This window comes from Rhea americana, unplaced genomic scaffold, assembly GCF_003343005.1.
Source record: "Rhea americana isolate MKP2758 unplaced genomic scaffold, rheAme1 scaffold_22, whole genome shotgun sequence".
Lineage (NCBI taxonomy): Eukaryota > Metazoa > Chordata > Aves > Rheiformes > Rheidae > Rhea > Rhea americana.
The window spans coordinates 1,670,050-1,692,495 of NW_028186329.1; the positions used below are offsets into that span (position 1 = coordinate 1,670,050).

Sequence of the window (22,446 nt, forward strand, 5' to 3'; positions counted from 1 at the left end):
GCGGCGCGGCGGGCGCTGTCCAGGGTGCTGAGGGCGAGCGCCGCCGCCGCGCCGGGAGCCCTGCGCCGCGCCGCGCTCGCCGAGCGCCCGCGGCGGCGCGGGGGTCCCTTTTGCCGGAGCAAGGGGAAAATCGTAGCTGTTGCTAGGTGAAAACGAGGAAGGGGGCAGGTGACTCTAATGAGGAAACTGAGAAAAAGCAGATGTCACAAGATGAGTTTGTTTTCTTTTCGTTCGTAGTGTAAGTGAAGGTAGAGGTGTTGTGCAGAAGGATTCAGTATTGGAAAACTTAGAAGGACTTTGTTAAGCTTTGCGGGGAAAAATCTTCTTGTGAACGAATACTCTCTTTCGATTAGACTTGCTACAGAATTATTAGTTTAATAATTTTAGCTATAAGCTGCATAGTTACTTAGAGCAGAATGAATCAGTAGAAGCTGGGAGGTAGCCAGGATCAAGGAATTTCTGAACTTCTGGAAACATTGCCAGTTTTGTACTTTGTCGTAGGTTGGAGAACATTTTTACTACGGTTTGTTCAAGTTAAATGGTAAATGGCATCCATTAACACTTTTTTCTTTGCCATCCTAGAAACATTCAAACATCTATGCTAACCCATTTTGTTTGTAAATCACAGGTAATTTTCTTTCTTTGTGAAGTATTGCTGACTGGCAAATTTATTGGTGATAAGGAATTCTGTTTTCCCTTCAACAGAACAAAAATCAGTGTTTTGCTCCCTTCTGGCTTAAGAAGACCAAATTTAAAAGTCARATTTTTATATGCTGCAGTATTTGGAGAAGTCCCATTTCATTGCATCACAACATACTAGATGGAACAGACAGATTCAAACATTTTGGAAGAACTTCCCCTAGCAACATGTCTGTACTTGCCAAGCCTGCACTTAATTTCTCCCGCATGAGTGAATTAGTAGTCAACATTATTTTTGATATCCATCTCTGGAGCCAGCCATCTGTGGTAGAAATCCTCCCCCTTCGAAGCTGCTGCAAGTTGCTTTTCTGTTTATATTAGAAGATCTAGATGATCAAGGCATTTTGCTCGTTTTGTTTTACTGTGGGTTTATTTTTTGTGTGTCGTAGCTATTAACAAATCTCCTCTTTGTGAAATTATAAAACAATTGATCTGGATAAGCCACAGTGAATTACTCAATTTTTTTGGTTAAGTCTTGAGAAGCAGAACAATTTTCATGATGTTGTCAAATGCAAAACCAATTGCAGAAAGTTGTTTTTTGTGTCAACCCTTCTGCATTAGCTAGTTTTGATATACAGTCTAAGGCCACAAGGTATCATAAGATCATCTAATCTGTCATCCTATGTAATCTGGGCCATTAAATGTCAAGGAGTTACCAAGCTCTGTATGGAAGCAAGACCTTATTTTTGACAGTGGAATTGTCTATATACTTTTAAATGGACTAGCAATTCCTAGGAAGTTGAAAATACAAGTTAACTTCATTTCAAATGCAGGAATCACAGCTAGTGTCAGATTCTGTCATCCTTGCTTTCGGGAAGCAATGMTGCTGAGTCCCTTGCTGAGATGAAATACATGCAGAGCAAGGTACCACGGAACATAAGCAAAGTAGTACAAATTAAGATCAGTAAGTATTGTTTAATTAAAAAGTTCATTACCTCTTTAGGTATGTATTTACTATTTCAAAATACTATTTTTATGAAAACTTGGTAATGTTCTGTGGGAAAGATTTGCAAAATCCCCTGTCCCTCTTAGAAAAATAGTTTCGTATTTTTACTTGCCACAAAACATGCAGAGGTACAAATTGACCAGTTTGTCTTCTCATGGAAATAATTAACAGTTTGTAATAGCTGAAAAATATACTCTTGATACAGTTCATGCCAAATCTTTGAGTATTCTTTGTGTAGGTGCAAAAATGTAACTGCTGCTCTATATATGAATCACAAATGGAACTGTCCCTGTATTAAAAAAGAAAGGTAGGCCAGTATTTACTAGGTTTTGTTTGTATGTTTTTTGTTTTTATCTTGAGCACAGAAATATGTAAGTGTGCACACAGAGTATCTGAGTTGATCAGCTTGGAGGTGAAAGGATTAGTTTTGTATATAGAAGCTGATGAACAATAATGGAGAACTTAAGTCATTCACACACAGGATGTAGAAAAGTGACCACATGATCTCCTCTGGCTTTGATACCTTGAAATAAAATTCCTACTCCCAAAATATCATTTAATCTACAGTATGGCTTGGCATTTGGAAAAACAAAAGGCAGACTCAAATCTTGGAGCCTGGAGCTTTGTTTTGTTCTTGTGAACCACGAGCTTTCAGATAAGAAGCAGTGCTTGCGAAGCTCTGAGCCTCCCTTCAAGGAATGGCTGAGGAGGAGATAGGCAAAGAGCAAGTAAATGATTTCTTGCTCACCTATCTGAAGAAGTCACAGAATGACCAGGGRGGGCAGAGAGAAAATTTTCTGTGGTATTTTGTTTCTCTGCATGTAGCAGAGATTTGCACTGAAGCTGGAGAGAAAATTTAGCTGGGAAACAGTTCCGAGGTTCAGGAGCTGCAGGGCTGTTCATGTAAGGGTGAAAAGATGAAGAGTCAGAACTTGAAAAGGAAGAAGCATTTGGAAGAGCAGACAGGAAAATGCTATTTTAAGGAACTCTTGGAAACAAAGATAAGGTTTTCAGAGAATGTRAATACAAAAGAATATTGAGAAAAGATGCATCCTAGTAATTAATTTATTTAATATCTTGATCTCTGGTAATATATTCTGTTACACTGACATACATTGAGGAGACCAGAACTGATGAGCATCATCATTAGATCCCATTGTTTTGGTAAGTGGGTGTTTTGAGGAAGTTGGCAAAAGCTGAGCTCTGAAGCTGAACAATCCTCTTTTCTTCRAATCCAACAGATGTTTTATTAGCAGGAAAGCCAAATAATAACCTTAGCTGTGAATAATTGCCATGTATAACTTTTAGTTTTCATTTAGAGATAATGTTTTGTTAGATACTGTCTTGGAGCAAAAGGCAAAATAGTATTAACATTGCTATTTYGTGAAGAAAAGATGCTTTCTATTCTACTGGTGATATATTCATCCACTAATTTAACTGAGGTTAAACTTCACCCAAAAAGTGCAATCAGAGATGATGAATGAAATCCATTGTTTTATGAAAAGGAATAGACTAGGTAATACCTCTTTAATCCTTCTGTCCACTATAGGATCCTTCTACTGCACTTTCCATTTTTCTAGAGGTTCCATAAGAACTATCTTTTACCTTTCTTTAAAACTTAGTTTTGAATAACTTCATCTACAAACAAGATCAATCATCACTTCACTGTTGACAAATCATAGATAGGTCTCTTTACTCCAGGTGTCTCCTCCTACCTCTATATCTGACGTTTCCTTCTGATTGCAGGACACTGAAGATGTGCTGCTTTTTTTTCCTTTTTTATACATTGATCCTTTCTTAATCACATCACATTCTCCTCATCATGCCAGCCTATGTTCTGCATAACTTTTTTAATAACTAAGTTATTAGTTATTTAATAATTTTTCTCTCAGAGAAACAGAGACTGGGAGGGAGAGAGAGAGAGACTAGGGGGAAGGAGGGAGGGAGAAAGAAGGAGAAAAGGAGAGAGAGCGAGTGTTTCTTTATTACATCTTTAGAATGCAATGTTTTCTATCCAGCTGTACAATCACTTGCAACTATACCATCACCTGTAACTGTTACTTTAGTTTTCTTCTTTTTACCTTGACAATGCAGTCTTGCTTTTCTCATTTCTACACAGAATACTTTTGCAATGGTTAAAGCAACAGACCAAGAAGATGGTCATGTAACCCCCCTTTTTTAGTCTCTTTGTGCTGACTTGTTTTTACTTTTAAGGACCTTTGTTGCCAGCCTTGATCACAGCTAGCAGGAGGTCAGCTCAGGCTTTTCATTGCCCTGTGAGGTTAGTCTCCTTTGCCTGCATGTTTGACATTTAATCAATTACCTTGGTGGCTTTTCTCATGCTTCCCTAAAATTATCTCTAAAATGAAACAATATATTTTTTTTTTCCCCAGCATCTCTTTCAATTCCTTCTTTGGGTGGCCAAATTGCTATTTCTCCGAGACCATCCTCCAGGCATTTTCTTATTCTTCTTCACAGATTCCTCACTGCTGTCTGGTTTTCTTGTTNNCTCATGGCTGGAAGGTGAATTCAGCTATGAGACTGGGACTATCCTTCTGTGTACGTGCAGCATGCTTTCAAAAGTTTTTGAACCACAACTGTTTAAGGTGTTGCATACCACAATGTACAAATAACAAGACTGTTGTCGCTTTTATGGTTGGAATATATGAAAACAAAGTGCTCAGTCTTTGAGAAGACCTCATGTCAGTAAGTGATGGTGAAGGGAGTACAAAATCAAGCCCTCCTGAAGTTCATTGCAAAATCACAACTTTCAGGATATGTGGGAAAGGAATCTGAAAGAGGAGATGCCAGCTGAGAAGGAGTGTTCCAGATTGGTTTCTCAGCTATGCAGTTCTTCCTTCAAGCTTCACACACCATCTTGCATCTTAAATTTGAGGTCAGCTTGAGTGGGCTTAAGGTTAGAGACAATTTTTTCACATGTTGTTCTTCATCAACAAACAAAATGTAACAGGGCTTTCTTACACAAACTGAAGCAATGTAAGGTTTCTTTGGAACTCCTCTTTCTCCTCTGGAGTTGCTTGCCTCTCTCCATTTTCACTCAGAGAGAACATTTTCAGAACACTTACTGGAATAAAGTCTGCTTTCTTTCTCTAATGCTTATCTGATTGCAAACACTGCTAATGTCCAAATGTTCAGTTTCATCTGTCAGCAGCAAAGTCAATTACTTTTTCCAGATCCAATACACTGGGCACTGCAAGATTAAAAGCATCTTGTCTTCAGAAATACATTTTTACATATCAGCCTGAGCCTTTTACCGTTTTGCCTTTGCTCAACAGTTAAAATGGGAAAATCATCTTAAAGGTGTGAAATCTTTCAAATACCCATAGAATAATCACTAAATCCTTCTTGCTTTTGCATATCCAGATGCATATACAGAGGATGCAGAGAGGAAATCTCAAAGTGTTGACAGAGAAATTTAGTTTTCCAAGTTATTTATGTATTTCTGAAAACAGCACTTACATGGTAGAGTTTTTGTGATCTGAATGTCTGTGTATTGGGATCTGAACACAAACTTCTCTTTGCAAGCCAGGGCATTTGTCAAGAGGGAAAATAGATTTGGTTGTTACCATTGTAATTTGGATTTGCTTCATTAACACTTGGGAGAAAATATATCTGTATCTCATTTGGATTTTATTTTAATTTGAGGCTCTCAGTTTAGGAGAGTTCTGTTTTTTTCTTTTTTTTAAGTATATTTTGCATCTGCAAGGTCTTGTATCTGCTTTTCTCCTGAATGCTTATTTTATTCTTGTACCCTAACATTTTTTTGTGTCAGTTGCTCTACTCTTGATTATTAAATACCTACCTGTGCATTCAGTGAATTTTCAACCCTTTCATTTTAGGATATATTGTTTCTTCTAATCTCTTTTCTGAGACTTATCAGCTGTTAAGTTGACAACCATTTCTGATGCAAGCTCATTTGTATTTGCATAACTGTGAAAGAAAACCTAAGAAATGTTACTGTTTTGCGTTATCATCCAAAGTTTATCTGATTTATTTATTTCTCTGGTGTTTTTACTTGTCCCTGTTTTTATTGCTATGTGTGTGCACACAGGTGTGTGTGCATCTACAATAAATGAATCAGAAGTACAACAAAATGTCATCTATCTCCATTCTCAAACTACTTCACTGGATAAAAATAGCCTTGAGGGAAAGTTAAGTTAAACCACATCCTGTTGGTGTYAAGTACCATATACTGCTGTTCTTATTTTTGTGACTAGCTGCTGACATTGTTTTCATAAAAGTTGCTTTTTGGGAAAATTGGGTTGATTTTTGAGATTTTCTTTCTTCAGAGGATTTTGCACACTAGCTTTGTTAATCATTATTATTATTTTCTTCTTTTTCTTTTCTTGTGCAGGCTGCTATGGCAGTTTGGATCCTTACAAAGTGCCCGTAGTAATCAATCACTGTCCATAGCTTTTGTAACTGGCAAACAGGATCCCCTGTAGCTATATAATAGCCCTATGGCTGCCTGTATTGTCTGGATTTCTGCTACMTAAAACAACTGCCTTTTCCTACGGACTCATCTTTCTTTATTTTGGGGGGAGTTTTTTGGTTTTAGTTTTTTTGTTTGTTTGTTTGTTTTTTTGTCACTACTCTGTTGAGGTTGCATAGTCCGAATGCACTGTAGGTGAACACTTAGACTTAAATGTGCAACTAGATCATTTGATCTTGATCMTGGCTAGGATAGTATTTTCTATGCCATAAGTGACTGCTAAGCAGAATCTGCTAGAATGCCCAAATATGTATTAACTTTATGCTATACATTTGTTTCATGTCATCATGTTGGAAGATGGCATTAGAATAATGTGGTATTGTCAGATCTACTCATGATTTAAAAGTATGCTTTTTTTTTTAATAGGACATTTTGACTCTGTAAAAGCTCACTGGTGAGGTGAACTTGTGGAAAAATGGTGTGTAAAAAAAAAAAAAAGAAAATCAACATCTTGAAAAACACAACAGGTATTAATCTAATGTCTCTATATTATCATTAATCACTGACAGATTTGCAGGCATACACGGTCCATCTTCTCTGTAGAACACATTTAAAAGGGCTTTAAAGCTTTACAAGGCAGCTGGGAAATTAGTTGGCTCAGAGAACTGACAATGTGGTATCAGTCCTGTTACCTTTAACTTCTTAATTAAATCCTGCTGAGTGCTGGGAGTGTTTGGAAGTGCTAATCAGCTGGTACTTTTGGTTGCCTGTTCTTCTTCTGTGTGTCTGTTATCCTCCATGGCAGCTAAACTTGCATGGAAAACTTTAACTATATTAAAAATGAGAGCTCCAGCTTAGGTGAAGCTACTTAACTTCATGGATTTTAATGGAGTGATAACTGAACCTTTGGCTTCAGGATGTCATACTATCATTTTTGGATGTCTACTAGGAATAAACTCAGTTGAAAATGAACATCAAAGGCTTGTACAATCTAACCATTCTTTTTTTTTTTTTTTTTTCCCTCATTTGTCAGGCCTGTAAACCAAAAATTTAATGAAGTGTCAGTTATTGCTAAAACCCCCTAAATTTTAGGAAAGATGCATCCTGTGTCAGTCTCAAATTCCACTTAATGTGCTCCTTGTTAAGTATGTTGAATCATTTTGTTTAGAAACTTGATTGATTTATGATTTCTGATAATAATTGAGCAGTGAGGAAGACTTGACTTTACTAGAAACAAAGGGTAAATAGAAGAGGGACTATGAATATGAAAGGAGATCTATTTAAAAACATGTTCCTGCAGTCAAAAAAGAGCCTCATAAAAGCTATTTGCTGCAGATTTAGAGCTGTAATGCCATCTTGCGTGATGGCTCCCAGAAACTGTCTAAGGACTTTCTTTTTAAAAGTAACTTACCAATAAGGACTCTTTTTGATCAAGTCCCTAATCTRGTAAGTGATTTGAAAATATTAAATAAGAATTGACTGAACCAAAATCCTTTACCTACTTCTGTGTTACAGTTTGCAGTTTTCTCGAGCAAAATATATGGTCTGATGATTATATAGAGCACAGGTACATGCAGAAATACATGTTATGGGTTTTTTTTTTAAGTGATGAGAGAGATTCACTATGCTTTTAAAGTCAGAAAGGACCTGCGTACTGTTTAAATCTGCCTCCCTGCATTGGATAGGTCATGGAGTTTCACCAGAGCTTTCCATTATTTAGTTCAATAACATGTGATGGAACTACAGGATCTCCTGGAAAGGTGGAATTTAAATACTCTCAGATAAAAATGAAATGAAATGAAGGAAAGAGAGAACCTAGAATTAAATTATTCTAAAGCCTTTTTCTTTGAACTGGAATTAAAAATCTGGTGTCAATATAGGCTTTTAATCAAATTAGCCTCACACTTGTGTGGGAATTYCTTACTGTATCCTTCAAGGGTGTAAATATTTTCATGGATTTCACTTCTTCTGTTGTGTATACCACAGTAGGAAGAAAGTGGCTGCTGTTAGGAAGCATGTACAAAGCAGTGTGAGAAAGAAGACAGGCTGTGCCCAGGGAACCTCCTTGGCTGCTGGAAAAGCAGTGCTCACGGGCACATATATCAAGCAAGCAGAGTGSGAGCGCTCTGGGGCTGCACACTCTGAATAAAACAAGGCAGCTGGGATCTCCCAAGTTCATTTCAGGAGAAACAAACAAACAAACAATTGTGGCTTGTCTAACCATTTTCAGAAATTCTGAGTGTCTGTTGGTCAGAGATAGTCGTGCTTACATATCCTTCTGTTGTGTTGCTGGTTTTTTGGTTTGGGGATTTTATAATTGCATCCACACAGACCAGAAAATTTGAAAATAATGTGTTTTGTTGCTCCTGCGAGATGGAAGGCTGCATGCAGGGTAAAACCCAACGTACTAAGGCAGTAGGTAGTAGGAAGTGTTTTGCGAACAAATAAATATTTGAAGGAAGAAAGAACAGAAGGAATACTATAAAGATGAATTTTAGCATAAATTTATTGTATATGTTGTTTTTGCTTTGAGGATTTTTTTTCCCTTGGTTGAAGTATTGTATGGTGAGCTTTTGGCTTCCCTGAGCTGCTCTGGCCTTAGGACTGCAGCAAGAGAAGATGGAGAAGGGGGGATGCAAAGACAGCAGGTTCCAAGCCACTTCTGTCTCTGGTATGGGGGCTCATTTGGCCAATGACATACAGTGAATTAGGTTACTCTAACATTATCACAAGAAGTAGGTGGATATTATCGGCAGTCTATGATTGTCTCAAAAAGTGCATCACGTACTATGAAGGTGTGCTGTAGAACCGCTTAAAATTAAGGATTCCCTTACCAACAAGGGTAAACATGCATGTCAGCTTTGTAGCTGCCAGAGTGGAGCTGTCAGAATACCTGTCTTGGCGAGTATTAGGACTATGGAAAGAGTATAGCCCAGCGTGAGTGTCCTGCTTGTGCTATTCTTAAGCTCGGTTTTGTTTTTGCAGTCGTATTCTGTGGAAATAAACTTTAGGGTACCTTGGACTCACTTAAGGGTTTCTCTTCTCTTCTCTTCTCTTCTCTTCTCTTCTCTTCTCTTCTCTTCTCTTCTCTTCTCGGTCATCATGGCTCCCACTGTTTTATTCCRTATGTTTGCTGTTTTTTGTACAGAATGGCTCTAAATTTCTCCAGATCCTATCTTTAGTTAATTTTCTAGCTTTAGATAATACCTCTTGAATTTCTGGATGCTTTCACAAATAAACCTGTATTGACATCAGTGCAGCATAATTTTGAAAGTTTATTTTAAAATCACTATTTTAAGATAATAAGGCAGTGCAATGTAGTACATTTATATTTTTCAGTCATTTCTCCTCTAACATGTAAGTCGCTTGTAAGCCATTCATATGTTCAATCTTTAAAACAGTAAATTGTAGCAGGGAGACTATTCTTAGAGCTAGTAAGATTAATAAGTCTGTACTTAGAGTTAGCAATTTTGACTTGCTTATGCATATTTTCTCCTGGAAAGTATGTGTAATTGGAGATTTAGGATTGTCTCATCTTCTCCAAATCTTCTTGTAAATTCGAGATACAAATTTTTGACTTCCATAGTTGAATATGAAACTACTGCTCCTTTCCCATGTCAAGCACAAGACCAATTTCAAAGTCAGACACTTGGTCAGACACTTGGTCTAATTTGCTTCATGTCTTTTGTAGAGCAGTTGTCATCTGCAGTGATAAACCATTTCTTAAATGAAGTGCTAGAACATGTGTTCTGGAAGACTTCCTCTGTCGCCATTCAGTGCTCTGCCGTTTTTTGCAGTCACACTTTACAACGCTTCTCGTATGCCCATCATGCTCCATTTTAAGATGGGTTCAGCTGTTCATCCCATTTGTTCCTGTCAGAAGCTTGATCAAAACATGATTCCTCTGGTGGTTAATCTGCCTGATTTTTGACCTAAATGTGATCACAGTCAGTTTATAACCCTTGGATTTTGAACCAGTCCTGTGATTTATCTCAGGTGGTTCTTTCTCATCCATGGTGAAAAAACTGAAAACCACCAATTTGAAGAATTGTACCCCACTTCCCACTAGCTTGCTGCTTCTCTTTTCAGTGCTTTCTATTTCTGGATCTTGTTTGGCAGGTAACACTGACCTGGTAATTCCTCCACTAATCCTTATCCCCTCACACTTAACTAATAATTTCACATAAATTCTAACACTTCATTGAAGTCCACAGAGATTAGATATGCTGTATTTCTTACATCTGGAAAATTTTGAACTTTGAAATAGAAAAGCATTAGCCCTTACTAAATTTAAAGCTCATTTTATTCCATGCACCACTTAGCACTGTCTTTTAATAATTCTTTTCTTCATAATACTGCTGAATTAATGCTAAAGCCTTATGTACTAGAGGGTCTGTATAGCACTTTTCCCTGACTGCAGTCTTGCATCTATGTGACCATCCAGTAAGGCTTACATCTTATGACCAACTCTTCTGTACAGTCCATATGGTTAAACAAAACCAGATCTGAAGTGTCTTGTTAATTCATGTACAGTAATATCTTGGCCTGTCTGCAAGTAGCATTTGTTCACTTTAGTTCTGTTAAGTGAGTTAGTGTCTTTATGATGATGCAGTACGTAACAGCTCGAATTTCATGCTTTATGGTCTAGATCTACTCCAGCAAAATCTTTACCACCACTCTCCCTGAAGCTGATAGGACTCCACTGTATCCATGGTGCATTCCTTGTTTCTTCATGGTTTACTGCATCACTGGTGGGCAGAACTAAATCTTAATCTTTACTTTTAGCTCTGTTTTTGAATAATACTGATATTTTAACTGATTGCTATTTCTAGTATTATATAGGAGTTTTTGTATCCTGAGAATTCATAAAATACTAGTGTGTGGTTTTTGTCCTCCTATGTTATGAAGAGACAAGTAATATACCAAATAATTCTTTTTTTTTTTTTTGATTAAAATTAGTCCAAGTATTTCAACTTACAGTGCTATAGTATAAAGCTCTTTGGATGGTCTCCCCAAAGTATATAGACAAAATTACATGGAGCTATTTGTGTCATACGATTTTTTTTTGGTGTAGAACAAGTTAAGATAAGAATCCATTATATTTCCAAATTGCATTCAACAACACGGAAATGTTACGTTCTCCTACCTTGGAAAAAACAGACATAGCCGCTCAGAATAGTTGCTGACAAGAGTTTCTTATAAGGCAAAGTTTCTGAAATAAGCCTTTAACAACAACAACAAAAGAAAACCCCCCCAAAAAACTTGCCTAGAACGTGACCTATCTCAGCCACTTCTGCTTGGTTACTAGAGAAACAGAAGGTACATGCAGAAATGTTTAGAACTTCAGCATATACAGGCTAAGATGCATTTATCTAATGAATAAAGTATGCTGAAACGTTTAAAAGAAGATGGGTGATAAATTCCTTTGGATGGCATACCTGCAGTTAATGTGATATTTGTACCTGAATATATTAAATCAATTTTTCAGATTCTGAGAGTAAACAGTAACGGTAACTACTGAAATGTTAAAAAAAAAAAAAAAAAAAAAAAAAAAAGGCAAAGAACTAATATAATTGCAAGGATACTTGTGTTTTCAGTAATGGTTATTGCAAGCCCTGGACCTTAGGAAACAATATAGGTCTGTTTCTCCTGTGTTAGTTAAAGGAGCAGGAAAAGGTCCTGAAAACAGATGATTACTTTTTACTGATGCCAAGAAATTTTCTTTACTATTGACATACACAAAACTTTCAGTACTGCAGAGTATATAGAAGCAAAAGAAGCATTTGACCTTTGCCTGAAAACACAGCAAAACTTCAGGAGTTGTCACATAGTTAGAATCTCATGTCATTCATAAGAAATGCAAGGAATCTAAATAAGGATTCAATATATTATTCATTAATTAATTATGTTTGAAACAGAGTTATGATTAATATACGTCATTGAGTTCAAAGATGAACTCTGCATTTATTTCTTGGATGCCTGATGGCATCAACAAGAAATTTAAATAGTAAGTTAAAGTTCAGTAAAATATGAGAACATCTGGAATAGATTTTGAAGAAAAAATGTCTATTACTAGACTCCAAATGATGTATAGAAAGTTTGGTCATTTTTATTACCTCCTTAGGAGGATTAATAYCAAAATATTTCTTCAGGAGTTGCACGATCCTTGTGACTGAAGAATGATCAGAAACACATACTTGGATTTAATTTAGAAATGCAGAGCCAAGTCTAAATTCTCAGTTTTCTCCTCTTTCAATCTCCACAGAGCAGAGAAAATGGAAAATATATGCCAGAGCTCCTAAATTTGTGAATTTATTGGCCACCATTTCAGAGCACTTTCCCGGTTGTTCTGCAATTTCCTATCTGAAGCCAAGAGACTCAGTTTGGGGTTGGGGACCCCAACCTGCAACGTTTTCATGGTGTGCTGTCAACCTGCATGGGTCTATGCCACTGCTGGAATTTTCCCCTAAAAACTCTGTCCATCTGCCTGAGACATGCATAGAATTTAAAGCCTGGGAGATAAAAAGTTGGAGAATCTCATCAGTCATCTAATTAGCAATGAACAGCATTAATTTAAAAATACGTTCCAATGCTCTAGTTCACTTCTGCTTTCAAATATCAGAGAACAGTTATAAAAGAAGCCCTCAGAAACTACAACTACAGATACTCAAGTTAAATATCTTTTTCAGTTTGAGTTGCTGTGTAATGAGAGAATGAGATACAATTGACTGCTATGTAGAATACTATTTTCTTTTTAAAATATGTCCAGAAATGACAAGGACAACAATCTGACGGCTAACCTGAATCYTGATGATTTACTGAGAACAGAAATGTCTACATCTAAATGGCTAGGTGTCAGATTTGAAAAGATGGGAAATGTTTTTGAGAGGATATCTGCTACAGATGTAAGAAAGATGTAAGAAAAACTCCTTTCCTACCTGGAAGGCAAATGCAGGTCTGCATATAAAAATTTTCGTAGTCCATTAATTACTTAAGAGGCTGATGTCTTGTCATACTCTTGCTTTTTGTTTGCTATGAGGAATTAAATGAGTGACAAAAGTGTGTATTCCACCAGATTTTTTCTATAGCCTTTGCCACACTTCAGTGTAATAATGAAAAGTTGTTAAAAGAAGCTTTTGTCCTAAAAGGAAATGATCTGGAAAGGAAGAGGTCAGTAGTAATGTAGTGCTTTCCCTGTTCAAGTGAGGAGGATTGATGAATTGACTCAAGTTTGTGAATTCAGTGATAGAAGAAAATTAAATGTCAGGCAAAATAATCCTGTGTTTGTTTAGTTAAGCAAAGACTTAACTGGTTACAAAGTATAGGAAGGATATAACAGTGGTAGTAAAGTATTTGCTAGCTGATTTAGTTACCTGCCTGATGGTATGATATGTGCACTGGAAAAGAAATTAGAGAATTCTGATGTTTTTCCCCTTACTTAGCTTAGGGAAGATGGTTCCTTGCTTAAGTCGCAAACCTCATCTTCTAGCACTTACTACAGTAGCTAGAGTTGAGAAAGAAGAGTAAATGGTTTGTCGGAAAAAAATCAGGTTCTCCCCTTTTCTCAGGAAGTAATTAGAGTTAATACGTATAACAAAAAATTACATCATGAATTACATTATCGTCTTTTAAAATTCCTTTTTTTTCAATATATTGTGAGTTGTAATGTGCAGTTGAGGAAGACGTGGATCAATTTTGAAGGTTTCTGTGCAACAGGTTGCAATCTCTGCTTATATCTTAGCAGGCTGTAATTTTATACGTGGAAATTCGTTATTCTTACAACAAATATTATGCTTATTTAGGTCTATTGCATGGTATTTAACAAGCAACAATTTTCCATCCTGCTTTCCAGATTAGTTTTTTGTACATTCTATCAGCCTATTAATATGTCGGGTTAACTCACAGTGAACAAACAACATCAGGAATCTATTCAAACGGCTTGCTGATAACGCTTGATTTCTCCAGAATATTTCTGGTATCCAGGAGTGCAAATAGAGTGTTCCCAATTAGCTGTAATCACAGATAGTTTAAAAGATACGCTACCAGTAAGCAGTCACTGCAAACAAATATGGGGGACTGAAGTATGTTTTTATAATTGTATGCTTAAAGCTAAATCCACATTTACCCATCTGTGAYAAGCAGTCTGTCTTTTTTTGAAGTATGAGTGCTGCATACTCAGCAAATTCCCCTGAGGTCATCCATTAATGAAGTAACTAGAAGATAGCAGGTATGTGGTGCTTTGGAGAAGCACGAGGCTGGGTAAAACAATACAAATAGAGATAATCTTGCTTTAAACATGGTATCTGTCATCTTGCTGCATTAGTAAAACAACTAGAAAGAGAAAATGTTGGTGTTTAGTTGCTTTGCAGTTGTGTATTCAGCTGGTGGGGGTCTGGTAGTATCTGACTGAAAGTTTTTCAAATCTATTGATTTCAAAATTGCTTCCCTCCCCCTTTTTTATGAAGTATTTGCTGCTTCGCTTTTCTGTAATTTCTTTCCTGTTCTTTTTCCTTTCTTTTATTTTTAAAAATTGGTTTCTCTTTTACTGTTAGGTCACTCTAAGTGTTCAGCACAGATACTGGCCATTTAGAGCTCAGCTACGATACTCTGTAGCCGCTATTTCCTTGTGTCCTAAGCTTCTTGAGCCTTTAAATAATTATGCACATTTATTAGAATGTTACAAATGTTTATATCTCACAGACTACAAGAAGTGAGTGAGCTAATACACACATTGCTTTTCAAATCCAGTGGCAGGAAAAGTAGTGGCGTTTACCTGTCATTGAGCTCCGCATGAGCCATTCTTTAGCAGAGTTTGATGAACTTTGTACGTGCGTTACATGTTTTACTGTTATAAAGGCTTACTAATTAATTCATTGGCTCAATGATGAAGGGACATCTTTTTAATAAACCAGTGGAATTTAATTAGAGTAAAACCAACCTTTTCCTTTTATGTTCACTCTGCAAAAACTGTGTAATTTCAGTGTAATTTTTCAAAATTCATGGTAGTTTATACTTAGTCTTCTACTATAAAAGTGAAGTAACGAGATTTGAATAGTACACAGCTTTATTCCAGTCTTTGCCTCTAGATTTTGTCTGTCTTGTGCAACCAAGATTTATCCAGAATCGGTTGATTTTCCAGTCTTAAGTCACGTCATGAAGGACTGGTAGCGTAAAATTTATTCTTTAGTCAATGTGGTAGGAAAGCTGTAGTTGAGCAAGAATAACAACAGCACTTGTAAAAGCAGTTACCTTTTTATTTAAATGTTAAGTGATATGCTGTAAGTGCCCTTGAAACTAAATACTGAAGTTGACATAAAAAGCTGACATTTACAAAATGCCAATAGGTGGGTAAAGACAGAGCATGAGGGCAAGGTTTGCTTACAAAGTCTATTGTTAGTAGCAGAAGATCAAATTAAAATATTTTCTTTCTACTTTACATCTGTATTTGGGAGCACAAGAGAATTACTGTACTTGTACAAGAGAAGATAGGTTTGAGGGGGAAGAGTAGAGGCAATCTGTCAAAGATACATTGGTAAAGCTACTTCTTACACTCTTCTGTAGCAGTTGGGTTTTACAGTTTACAGGATGTGTATACTTCTATGTGAAGAGCAGCTGGCCTTTTTCAAGGAAGATTTTCAGGCTTGTTCAGGCATATCTGGTTTAAAGAAACTTGTCTGCTTTAAATTAGCCACAGTAGCATCTACCAGACCTCAGACTGCTAGGCTGCACAACAGAGGCATAGAAATGACGTGTGTACAATTGACAAAATCACATTTAGACCATGTTTTGGCCAAGATGCCAAGAGCTTCACCTAGGCTCAGGGTATGATGCTTGAACTTGCTGCAAGTGCAACAGGGAACAGTTTGTATGGAAATTTGTTTTCCAACGGCTGTCTATGGAAGGATTGAAAGGGCATTATAGTGTAACAAGTCTGTAGCACTGTTTTAACACTATTTTTGCTGCTGTAGAGAGCTTTTAAAAATGGTATAACAATGGAATCTGTACTGCTAGTTTTGCATCTTCCGTAGGATACTAATGATTGAGTTAAATTGGAAAAAGCAAGCAAGCAGAACAGGAAGTTGTTTCTTCCTTTCTGCCTGCCTTCCCTTTTTGGCTTAAGCTGTTACCCATTCTTCATTTTATTCTTTCCTTTACTACTCTTCCTTTTCTCAACTTGAAAACCAATACAATTGTTTCTATCACATTTTGCTTGCAATTTTCTTTCCCTCTCTTGTTATCTATCATACTTGGTCATTGCATGTTCTGTTTTCTCAAACTCTGAAACCACAAGTCTATCTGCATCTTTTCTGTTTGCTCCTACCACCCACTCCTCTCAGCACTGTATCACCATTCTCCTGTCTTCTCTACATGCTACATGCTTGCTTCAGAGTCTCATTCTGTCTCATCTCCAGATATACATCCCTCTGTTTCCCCGATGGCTTCTCTTTTTTCCTTCTACAAGCTGCTTTCCCTGCATTCGTTGTACTTTGAATGCCATTTTGCTATGAGGCAATTCCCTGCTGTGTGTCCTGCTGCACAAGGTAGTTGCTTTCTTAGTCTGGTTTCATGGCTCATGGTGATCTGTGCTGGTCAGGGTGGGATTCAGGGGAGGCAGACGGTGGAGAAACGCAGGAAGTTGTTGGTGCTRGCTGCATCAGGAGAGTACCGAATACTGTTGTCTGACGAAGAGGGGAAGACTCATGGTGAGGTTTCTGCGGCTGCTAAGAGTCTCTGGAAGAGACTACCATGATCTGCTTTCACCAAGTCACTGCTGTGCGGGCTTCAATGCTTAGACAGGGTGGGAGTAATTTCTCCTAACCACRGACAGTTACTATTATAGCTGCCCATATAAAGCTTCCTTGGTGGCTAAGCGAGAAATAAAGTACTTTCAGAGCATGTTTCACCTGGCACCTGTCAAATGTCTTTAGAACAAGATGAATTGTGTTCTAGAATTGCCAGTTTCTCTCTGTTACCTACAAAGGGAATTCAGAAGATTATCTCAGAAGTAAGTGCCGACATTTGATCAAAGGGTTTCACTCACTGTTTTTGTACAGACTCAGACAGAAAGAAGAGAATCTTATCTTGAGGCAGTCAAATAGTTTGATGGTTGAGGACAGTTTTTCAGCACTTGTGTTAGCATCACAGACTGCTCAACAAATGGGGAGATAAAGCCAGATAGGGCAAAGCTGTTTGCGCTAATGAGACGTCTGATGAGTCCACTGAAAAGGATGAATCACAAAGTTCTGTGTTTTAACAACCGGTAATGTAAATAATGTGGAGGGGAAGACAGCTAGAGGAGTTTTAATACTTCATGTCTCAGTTGACAGTATTACTCTTCAGTAGCACATCTTTCTGGCTACCTTAACTGGATGAAAGGGAACCATGTTAGCTCACAGTTTTAGAAGTTTTTAGCTTTAAAATAACTGTAGTATTTTGAGTTGTGTTTTTTTTTAGCCTTTTACTTCTACAACACCTGATAGATATAGTGATTAAGATGATCATTAGATTGCAAGATGGGATTTACAGTTTTACCTTGACCGTCAACTCTATATTCATGCACTTAAAACATCCTTTCACCTCTTCCGGTTCCGTTTTGGAGCATTGCTCCCCCTCTTGTTGTGTGTTTATTTTTTGCCCAGTGTAAATTCCCTTGAACTAACATTGTTCAGTTTCCACTCTTCTCCTGTTATTTGAAGAGAACTAATTCCCTTAGTGAAATTTCCTTTAGATTAKGTTGGTGAGAAAATTTATCTCAGAAGAGCCCAGCTAACTTTGAGGAAATTCCATTGATGCTCATGAAGGTTTTAACTGATCTGTCAGAATATATTGTGCTGATAGCTGTCATCTTACATGCTTTGGGCCATATTTTTCCCTATTGCATAACCTCTTCAATCTCTTTAACTCGCTGAGAAGGTTAAAAGTTGATTYGTTCCATGACTAAAATAGGCTAGAAAAGTAAAGACTTCAAAAATTAGTAGGACAGCCATTTCAAAAATGATGTCATATGCTGAATTCTTTCCAGTACTCAGCAAAACACTTTATCAGTCTTTACTAGGACACCACAGGCATTTCCATCATACGCTCAGACTGTGYTTTACTAATATGAAGAAAGAACTGAAAGCTCTTCCAGTTTTTCCAAAGTGTCAGTACACCTAATAAGATGGTAGCTCTTCCTGCAAAGCTTACCTTATGTTCTTAGAATATCATGGCTACAATAACGTTATTGCTCTTACCATTACTATAAGGGCTATAACATATCCAACAATAACATTRCTGCTCTTACCATCACTATAAGGGGTATGATATATTCACTTTATTGTATGAACATTACTTGAAATAGCTATGCAGTAATTTTTAAAATTTTATTATTGTTATTATTACTCCTGTATATAAAGTTTGGTAATGGAACCTGAACAGCAATTTGGATTATTTTGCTCTTTAGAGTTGCGGTAGTATTTGAGTAAATGGAAATGATTTMAAAWTAMTGTATTGTCCATTTCTTTTCTACTGCTGTGGAGTACACAGATAACTGTGTGTGTTCATTCATAGTAGTCCTTAGGAATGAAGTGAGATAAATTACAAAAAAAAAAAAAAAAAACACCCTTACGAATGCTGAAATGAAAAGAAATGCTACAACTGAAAGCCTGTTATGAATAACTGTGTTGTAAACATCTACATTTGCTATGGTTTCTGTAACTGAAGTGATTGTGCTTACAAAAAGATCACTGTAACAGTAAGCAATCAGTAATACCAATAAGTTATCTTTTGGGGATTATTAATACTAGGCTTYGTTATTTTATTTTATTGCTATATTTGTGTTTTCCTTTTTTATGAGAAGGGCTCCAGCCCTTCTCATAAAGAAATGAGGTCCTTAAGGTCGAAGCACAGCATAAACATAAGGTTATCTGTCACACTCCTGTGCTTTCCAGCTCCGCAAGGTTTCTAATTGTTAAACCGCACAATTCTTTTATTCTTCTCTTCTCTGCACTGGGAACTGATGARGTTTGCTTTTCCAATGAGCTTGCCCTCCTTTTCAAATGTGATCTGCTAGGCAGTGCTCGTATCTCAGACCGATGGGTGGATCTTTCTGACCGGAGAATAATGAAATTACAAAAGCAGACCTCTCTTGTTAGTAACCTCCTCCTTCCTTTTACTTTAATAGAGGCGAGGGGCTTTCATTTGTCACGGCTAGTGTTTTTCATCATTGGACAAACTGCATTGTTATGAACTAAGCAGCCCGTAATCTTTGATTATGAATAGTTACTGGTCACTCTTTGCAAAATGATTTCACTCTGATGGACAAACTATGAAATGCTGACTTTCCACCATTACAATTGATAGGAGTAGAATTGAAATTCRAGGGAATAATCTCAGAGCTTCAGGCTCTAGTCAAGGAGAGTAGTGGAGCACACTTGGAGAAAAGAGAGGTTAACTGTTGATCTAACTAATGAGACTGTCACTGAACCTTTCTGATAATCGTAGAAAATGTGCCGAATGCTGATTTACTTTTTAGGAACAAAATGTGGTGTCCTTACAAAGTTGCAGAGATTTTTGCTGGGAGAAGGAGCATACAGATGGAATTGGAAGGGATTAGTTGTGTGACATGCAAAACGGGAAGTTTGATTTGAGTTTTTTTAAAAAAAAAATCAAAAAAGAGTTATATTGCATAGAAGATTGGCAGTAGTTTGTTAGCTTCAGCAGGCAGCTAAACACATTTGCTGAGACACTGGAAATCAGAGAATCAGAGGCTATTAATATCTTCTTTTGCAAACACASTTTACTTGAGAAAAAAAAAATGTCATTCTTATAGAAACAATGCCATTTCTCAACAAACAACAAGGGAGTCTAGAAGTTGCCCACAACTGGGAATAACTTGCTTTGTATGTTACTGCAGTGAACATGTACACTCAAGTAGTAGATATATTAAGCCATACCATTACTAATTTCTRTATCTACAGGATATATGTATATCCTATATATTTTTTCTATATATAGGATAATTTCTTTTGCTATTGTTAAGGGTAAGTCTCTATAAAATGTGCCATATGTGTGGTGACATACAATAGCTCAGAGCTTATTAAGGTCCTGAATAGTATTAAGCATATTATCAAATGTAAGTTACTCTGTTCATTTATTTTCATTATGCTGTCTTTGAACAAGCAGCAAATACATCTATTTTGCAGATTTGAATGGTCTGAATTTCCTCTATTTAGATTTTTGTTTTTTCCTAAGGCTAGGTACAATATCTTTCTTAGTCTAATATCTTGCAAATAGTAATCCAGTATCTTGCAAATAGTAATCCAAGTATGTGCATTTATCCTTGCATTTTTATTAAAATGTTTGATAGCTTAATAATTAATATTATCTGAGAGCCTTTAAAAAAAAAATAAGATGTCCTCTTGTTTGCCTGATTTCTTAACAACTAAAAATGCGTTGGCTAGATCTAGTCAACTCTGAATAAGTAGTCTTGGGAGCTGCTGTGGGCATGGTGTGCTTTGCCCCCTGACATGCAGCCTGGCCAAGCACGACTTGGAGGGTCTGGCCTCCGAGAACCGGTGCTCATCAGGGGACACGCTGGGGCGGCTCTGCCCTGCCCTGCAGTTGCTGGCTTGCTGTCTAGTCTTGAGGGCAGCCTGGATTTGGCAGTAGATTTCTCCTTTTCCATTTCCTATACTAGCAAAAAGCAAACAAAAGTGAGAGAAGATGATAGGATGTGAATGATAATTGTATTTTACCTGCAATAGAAATAATTCAGTTGATTATAGACTGCATTCAAAGCAAGCTCTTGTATGCAGAATGATTACTCTTCTACAAACCTTTGATACTGTAGATTAAGGAAATTACCAGAAGTTGAGGAATTATCCACAAGCCATTATCAGATGTCAAAAAGGACATTTTTAATCATAATTTTGAGTCTGTTCACTAGGAGACAGTAGGCTGTGGTAATTGCCATTCTCCAGGAAGCCAAGTAGAAATGGGGACAATTGGAAGATACTACCCTATCACTAAACAGGATGATGGAAAACTTGCTCTGGATTGTCTTTGAGGGGGAATAAGTCAGTATTTGAAAGCATAAATGAAGGAAGCACAAAATATGCGCTTTGAGTAAGTTGCACATATTTATGTTTCCATAAAAAGTACTGACTTGCTCTCTTTCCCTCTTGTGCCATATGCACAAAAACTAGTTTTTCTTCCAAGTTGTAGTTGATGGTGCAATGTGACATTCACTGCTTTCTGCTAAATATGCTGTATAAGACATTCTCTGGCACCTAGATTTTAAAGTGCTGCCTCTAATTCTTCTGTGTTGGTGAGCTGATTTTAATTTCCAGGTTTCAGTGAAGAAAGAATTTGGTTCTTGAAGGGTTTGGAATCAGCTACTGTGTTTTCTGCTCTTGACTATACGTCAGTGAAGTGAAAAGATTCATTTGAACTCATGAGCAGCGAACAATGTAGTGGAACCTCATGAAACTCAGTGAATTAATAATAGATTCCCAAGCAGAGGAAATGCAGCCTGGGACCAGTTTAACAAAAGAGTAATGTCTGACTTGATAGAAAGAACACTGTTCGCCTTTCTCTCAGTGGCTGACAAAAGAGATATTTGAAAACATACTTCAGTTTTCCTGCTGATAAGGTATGTGCTAATAAATGCATGAAGAATATCCTAATTCCATTTGTCTATTCTCTTCATTCCTTTTGAGAAAAGGAGAAGAATTTGTAAAAAATAACAAGAATATTGTTTAGATTTGCTACACACGGAAGTGTTGCTGTAACTTTGTGATACTTGCCCTGCACATTTACCCCTGCAGGGCAATCCAGTGACCAAAACTAAGAGCTGGTTCATGACCCAAATAAACCAGGCAGAAAAATGTGGGTCTTTGGAGTGAGGGTGACCTTTTCAGAATTTTCTTCCCTCCTTCTCTCCATAGTGTTTCACCATATGGCCATACTATCTGAGTATTTCTACAGCAACATTTGATTTCTCTTTCTATAGCCAGGCCCACCCTGCTGAAAGATTAGCAGATGGACTGYGTCAGAAGCTAGTGATTTTCACTGGCAATGTAATGCACGTATTTTTAGTGATTCTTAAATACCTTGATTTTACCTGTCAGAAAGGCCAGGTATGCCATTTCTTAAAATCTGGTGTAACTTGACTTCCCCTAAGGATACAAATGAAAGAATAACATGGCACTTGCAAGTCAGTCTCTCAGATAATCATGTCCCCGACAAAGACTAGCTGTTACTGGCACAAAAAAATGTATTTTAACAAGAAGGAGAGATTTTGCCTTTGGGCATCTCATCAGCTATTTTACTTAATTTTGATAACTTGTGTTCTGTGATTGTATCTCAG

At 37.0% G+C, this 22,446-nt stretch overlaps 1 protein-coding gene across 1 annotated transcript in view; it reads left to right on the top strand.

Moving 5' to 3' along the window:
• Window positions 1-22,446, top strand: part of CAMK4 (calcium/calmodulin dependent protein kinase IV) — a 173,857-nt gene that overhangs the window by 32,781 nt on the left and 118,630 nt on the right. The window lies entirely within an intron of this gene.